The 7337-nt window shown below is 38.3% G+C and overlaps 1 protein-coding gene across 1 annotated transcript in view; it reads right to left on the reverse strand.

The window, feature by feature from the left end:
• LOC108003278 (cyclic nucleotide-gated cation channel alpha-3) overlaps nucleotides 1-1852 on the reverse strand; it is a 105593-nt gene extending 103741 nt beyond the window's left edge. Inside the window, 1 exon segment of the mRNA XM_062075396.1 lies at nucleotides 1011-1852. The gene's annotated coding sequence lies outside the window, so the exon portion shown is untranslated.
• Between the last annotated feature and the right edge of the window lie 5485 nt (nucleotides 1853-7337).

Consider the following 7337-nt stretch of genomic DNA (forward strand, 5'->3'; position numbering starts at 1 on the left):
AATAAGTAACAAGTAATGTTACAAATGAAAATAATCCGTTCTACCGTTCTTCATCCTTTTATTCGGAATAAGAAAAACAAGTAGAATAGCCAAATGAATTATAAATGAGGGAACAGATATATATGCAAAAACTTACACGATATAAGTGGATATCTGGTAAAATCGAACAAAAACATATCACTTGCGAAAAGTAAATCTTGTACAATAAAAAACATTTAATAGTATTGATTTAAGAAACATAAGTACGAAAAAATGTTGCGACAAAACACACGCTGAAACTACCGCTTCAAACTGAAGAACATCATGGCGTTCGTTTGGTAGCCATCTACAGGCTTCATTCGTTACTATTTCCAACAATTCGGAAGTAAATTCGCAGTAGATAACTGTAGGTAAATAAATGCTATGAAAATTGTAAAATTGTTTAAAATAAATAAAATATAATTTTCGTAGTTCAAATATATATAAAACAACTATATACATATATTTTTTTTTCTAATATCGTATTTTCTTCTTATTACTTTTTACTTTTACCAACAAAGAACACTACTTTAATCAAAAAAATATATCTTCTAATTACAATATTAATATTTCTTTTGAAAACGTACACGCTTGATTTACAGGACACAAACCTCTTGCACACAAATTAGACACATCATTTAGAAAGCATCCTATTCCATTTACTTCCAAGCTAAATATCACACGAAACACGTTTAGAAGCGGGCAATGTATCTTGTTCATAATTCGTAAGAGGAAATTTACGCGGTCGGATATGTTGTGAAGTCGAGTTATAATAGGGTCCACCGTTTGAGAATTGGATATTCGGTGCGGTGATGAGCGAGTAATGAGTCAGGGATTAGAAGAAACATCAAGGAAATGGCTAATATCAATTATCTGTGACCTGAATTGGATAGAAGGAAGGCTCGTGTGCCAGAAAGGTTTGAGGCAACGATAAATGACCGAGGTGAATGAGTCGTGCGATTTGATATTAACAAAACAAGGGTTTCGATTACCTTTGCCTGAACAGGCATGCTCTCACGATGAATTCTAGAGTTACATCCGACGCATTAATAACCCGATCAATTAACTCCGTCTTGAAACTTATTCCCCACAGACAGATTTCCATTAAATTACTTCGGTACGATGCGTAAAGAAGTTCTCAAGTTTCGCGATAAAATTTCGCAACTAGTATTCCACCAGAACGCTCGAATGTGGTAAGAAAAAAGTTTTCAAACGTGGAAGAACGTTCGATAGACAGATAGATACTACATCAATTGTGTCAAAGACAGAACCGCTATTATTCTAGAAGCGAACTTTTCAAACGTCAAGTTTACTCGAGTTATTTTCGAAGACTGATCTCTCTTAGTGTACATATTCTACTTAACGTAAAAGTAAAAATTTTTCGCGGAGCCATCTCGACGCGAGGATACGAAACGTGACGAGAGGATAAGAGGGGAGGAGAGAATGGACAAGCGCACCAGTGGAGCAGACCAGAACATTCAGCTGTCGCGTTCAGTTGGCTTGACGTATTATTTCCACCTATTATTCTCCCGTTGCCTATAAAAAGGACACTTTGACAGTAGCGATGACACTCGACGATCGTGATACGGGCAAAAGCCCGATATATCGAATTATTTCCCGTGGACAAAGGACGGCGAATATCTCGTCCTGGACAGCGTCCTCGGCAATCGTGGCCGCTTTGTTCCAGTTATTCCTTCCCGCGATAACCGGAATATTCCGGATCCGCTCGCGGAACAGATCGAAGAAATTGGTCGCGAGGAAGAAAAAAAGGTTGAAGTCGAAAATTCAACGAGGCGATAATTATTTCGATTCTTAGTTAATTTTTGAGATAAATAAATATTCTTTATAAATACAAATAAATAAATAATCGTTCGCTCGATAATGAAAATGGAAATGAAAGAGAGAATTAAAATTTTTTCGCGTAATATCTTGGCCAAGATGTGAAGAATATCTACTTGGAACGAGCAATGGCGATGATCGATCCATCGGTTACGGGATAATACGACAAGGGATCGCATTTCTGTTTCTCACTTAACGATGAATACAGCCTCTCGCCATCATCGTCAGCCTGATTGAGACGAACTCGATGCCGTCCAATTTCGATAAATTAAACGTAACGTTATATATATATATACGCACAATTCTAATTGCATGAAACTATAATCGTAGAATTAAATTTGTTGAAATAAAAATAGAATCTTCTCGAACAAAAAATGCTATTTATTGCTGCGCTTGAAAAATTACTTTCCAACTGGTTAAACGATTGTTCGCAATCTATCATCTTTAACATCACGTGTTGGAAACGATGCGACAAAAAACGTGGATTAGCGTGGATGTCGAGCAACGTTGTACACCGGATGAAACATTGAATAAAAAGTTGGAATCATTTTTCAAAAGGCTAACACTTAAAAGCTTCTAATAGTTTCGGCCGCAAGAACACGGCACGTAAAAGCTTCGAGAGTTTTGTTTGCAAGTTTTGCACCGCTTACAAATAGATAACTGTATGTTCTCGCCTTTTCAGGAATTTTAACCCTTCTTTCACGCCGAGTGAAATCCGTGTAAAAAGATGTTGCGAATTATTCTAAATACATCGAGAATATTTTTTTGTTTCAAATATAGTGAAAAAAAAAAAAAAGAAAAGTACAAAAGAAAATTAAAATACTAACGAACTACTTTTTTAGTTCTCAACTTCGTGTTTTCCTCTAATGTTAATTTACGCTGCGTTATAATTAGAGCGTTACGCATGTCCTTAATTTGAGGAGCTGGCTTACAATTCTACGTATCGATCTTCCTTTCGAATCTCGTATTCGCGCGAATTACTTGGAGAAAAGAGATTTCGAGATTGAATTTTAATTACACGTTTCTCCTTTTGAATGCTGGATTATCGACACAAATTTGAAACGCTTGCATTTGAAAAAGTAATATTTATTTCTTAAGATATAATAATTTATTAATTACAAATTGATTTACCGATATAATTTTCTTGTTTTTCTTCGCGAATTCTAAAAGAACTATTTTAAGCCCTTTTCATCACGAGGATATAGGGATTTATGCGGTATGGAACGTTGCCAACGTTGTTAATCGAGAATTCACTAGAAAATTCATTGGCATCTCTACATTCACGATTGTTTGACAATAAATTTTCATTTATTTACGAACTTCTCTAATATTCACTTCGTACCCGTTAAATAAAAATATGACGTAAAATATACGAGTTTCATTGCGAGTTATTTAAATTATTCATTGTCTCATAATTTTTAATATCGACGAATAAAATAATCGAACTATTAAAAAGTAACGAAATCCTTTTCCTATCGTGAAATGTAGAAAATTATATATTTTTCCACTTTAAATCAACTATGATTTTATAGACGTAATTTAAACCGTTTTAAAACTTGGACTGGAAGAAGAATCGTGAACTTATTTATAAGCATTATTTTGCTCGTTGAGCATTGGCAGAAGATAAACTGGCTGAAATGGCATATCCAACGGTTGAATCGTAATGGCGGGAAAAATTTGGACGCGGAGGTTGGAAAGCGAGGTTAATGCGACCGCTGAAAATATCCACGATCGAACGAGGTTTTGCTTTGCCTCTCTTTTACGACTGGCTTCGATATAGATATAAACATTGATACGTTGCAGCGTATTCAGTCGGAGTCGTGAAGCGTAGCCAGGATATCCGAGCTAATGGACGACTGGTGGTACACCAATGCGACGTGAAACGATTTAATGAGGCGTCGTTTATACGAATGCAAAAGTTTCGGGCTGGAATCGAACTTGCGAAGATCGTTGTTAGCGGTTTCAAAATAGAATAACCTTTGATTGACCTTTGTGGATCAATAACGTGTGCCATTAAAAAGATAAAATCGATAAAAAGGAATTTTATATTCTTTGATCAAATGTAAAATTTAAAAAAAGATTTGTCGCCAAAAAATATATACCTTATTTTTCATCGAGTAATTCTTTTTTTTCACGCAAACATCGAAACTTAGCCAAGAAATACAGAAAATTATAGACTATTCGGTAATTTATACTTCTTGAAAATGTCCTTCAAGATTCACGCATTTCATTTGTTTTGAGTTTGGGATAAGTCAGTAAGACGATATGTCTGCGAGCGAGATGTCTGCGTAAGGATTTGAATAACAAATAAAAATTACCTTTTTCTTTACACGATGATATTTCGAAAACTGGAAGTCGTATCGGAATAAATGAAAATGCGTTTTAAAGAATAAGATTTCATGCTTCTAACGATCTCTCATTCGTCGATTGAAAGTCATTATCTTCGAAGTTATGGCGGTTCAAAATTTTCTTAATTTTAATAGAATTCAATCGAGTTTTCGAAGTTGTTTCGAAGTTAAGCCCGAGTGAGGACTTGATAAATAAAAATAACCTTTCTCTTTACACGATGATATTTCGAAAACTAGAAGTCATATCGGAATAAATAAAAATGCGTTTTAAAGAATAAGAGTTCGCGCTTTTAACGATCTTTCATTCGTCGATTGAAAGTCACTATCTTCGAAGTTATAGCGGTTCAAAATTTTCCTAATTTTAATAGAGTTCAATCGAGGATAAGTTTACGCGACGGATACGTTTATTTACGGAAAAAAACATTACCTACTAATTATCGTCAATGCTCGATTTCCGTTGCAAACCATTCGTCTTCCGAGCAACTATCTCCTTAGCTGAACGGAAGCGTTCCGTTCAAATTCTGATGGAACGATGACAAAGGACTTAACGAACCTATCCTCATTGATCGGGAGCCGCAATTTCGGTCGAACGCGTTTCGAAACAGATTCCCGGCCGTTCGATCCGGCGAGGATCACTCTTCATTGTCACAAATATAATCACCGTTCTCCCCCGTGGTATAGCTGTATACGCTCGCTTTGTTACTCCGCGCTTCCATCAAATATGAAGCCATTTCGAGGTTGGATTTCAACACCGCCGCCGTGATTCCCCGTGGATCATCCGTGTACCGCGTATACACACGCGTCTTTGCGCCACATTCACGCGTCGCAATATTCCGTCCATTGGAACGGGGAAAATTATAATTCGAGATCATCGTTTCGTCGTTTACCAGTGTACATGCATACACGAGTCATCCATTACGCGCCGCTTCTCGTCCTCCCCTAACGTCAAAGTTACCAGCCCTGTGAATTATTCGTATATACGTGTTTGCCAGAGAGTTTCACCTATCGAGAACTTGGAACGAATTAAAGGTAATAAAGTCCCCTCGAATACATAGGCAATTCGATCAACCCTAATTAAACGTGGATATTAGAAGGAAATTGCGGTTCGTTTTGAGGCGAGGCGAGGCGAGCGACGGATCGATCTACGAATTGAAAACGTTCCAAAGGTATACGGGAGAAGCTTTTCTCCGTCGTGCTTCATTTCTCGTCGAGCAGAACTTTTAGTCGGGGATTTGATAGATCGGTTAAACGAATTTAATCGAGCTCTCATTCCATTTCCCTTTTTTCCTTTATAATAATTTCACCGGCGAAATTGAAACAGATATATTTAACGTAATGAAAACAAAAGTTTCGAAATATTTCACGCTGGGTTGAGGGGCTAATAATACAGGAATGGGAATTGTCTTGCTCCACGAAATTCCTATTTACACAATGGGAACCTCTTCAACATGAAGCTACGTAACTCTCGTCCAGTAACGTTGTTTAAGGCATTTAGCAACACCAGTGATGCGTCAAGATTTCTCCCAAACTTGTCTAAACTACACGCTCCGCGGAGAGTTCCCACGTTCGCTTTAACGGTCTCTACTTGGTTAAGTATTCCACGAGTACATCTCGTTATTCGACACTACTCCCCATCGAATATCACTCCTATCGATCCATCCTATCTCGTCCTACTCGAGAAAAAAAAAATATATATAAATTCGTAAAACAATCCTGCGATTACCTTTCTAAAAGAGTGCGGAAAAAAAAGTATTTTTTGGAAAATGAAAATTCACGACAGTTTGTGGGTGTCGTGACGCGACGACGCGTCAAGACGATAGGATCATTTCCGGTGGGGGTCCGGTGAATAATTGGGCCAATATTGTCTGGCATTCGGAGCGGGTGTTACGCGAGGACGTCTCTCGAGGCGTCGGCAGAAGCGCCTGTGCGTACACGTCCACGTCTCCGGTTGCCATAGCGACTCTCTTCCACGAGCGTATAGCCCCGCTGGGCTTTCGTATATCCACGGAACACAGCCGTGCTACATACCAAGTGCCTCCAACAATATGACATCTCGCTCTACCCATCGCCGCTTAATCCATTGTTTACGATTTATTCCTTTTTTTGCCCGCCATATTCGGTCGCTCGCGTTCCCATCGAGCGCGAAACAATTTTTTTTTTCGTTTGAACGAGCAAACGTAAGTTCTCCCTTAACTATCAATCGAAGCGTACGAACTTTCTTTCTCGGTCGGTACAACAGTTGCCCGATATTTTATCCGAATCCGGTTTCGCGCGTTTCGCAAATAGAGTCGATCGGACGGGGCGAAGGAATGGAGAAATCCTCGAGAGCGTCGAGTTTCGAGGAAAGGTATAAGCGTCTCGAGAGACACGCATCGTCCGTCCACGCTTGGAAGAGTTTGAATCAGGAAACGCGCGGCTTTGTCTCTCCATTCGATTCGGATGAAACTTGCATTTTCTCGAAGAATTCGAGGAAATTTAATCGGGATAAGAAACGAGAGACGGAGAAAGAGGGAAAGCGAGACTCGACTCGGAAATTGGATTGCGTGCGAAGGTGGATACGCGTGCGAAACGAGATCGATTAACGGAGAGAAAGCAGGCGTCGCGAGGCTTGCCAACCTCGAAAAACTCTTGCAGCTACTGTTCGCTGGTGGAAAAAAGCCTCGAGGGACGGCACAGGGATCCTTTGCTTGGACTATTCTCACTTCAGACGCTTTGTTGACAATCATGACACCACACGCTACTACACAGTAGTGAAAGAACTACAATATTCAAGAATGAAAATAAATATTATTTTATATGTCCAGCTTATATAAAATTTCATTAAATTAAATTATCGTTACGAAATACTAATTAGCCTATTGATGAGAAATAAAAAAATATTTTATATTATATCCATACGTTTACTTATTATATCCGTAAGTTTAAATATAAGTCGTCGTTTTGGATTAGTATATGTGATGACAAATACTATGGTAGAAACAAAAATACGTGTGAAATAGGCGGTTCTTTCCATGCTAACCAATCAGATTCGCGTTCGTTTCACGAGACTTCTTTCCACCAATGAACAATATTATTCGCTGCTGAAAAAAAGTCTCGCGGGACGGCACGAAGATAAGACAAGTTCTTCGACGC

Source organism: Apis cerana, linkage group LG5 (genome assembly GCF_029169275.1).
Source record: "Apis cerana isolate GH-2021 linkage group LG5, AcerK_1.0, whole genome shotgun sequence".
Classification (NCBI taxonomy): Eukaryota; Metazoa; Arthropoda; class Insecta; order Hymenoptera; family Apidae; genus Apis; species Apis cerana.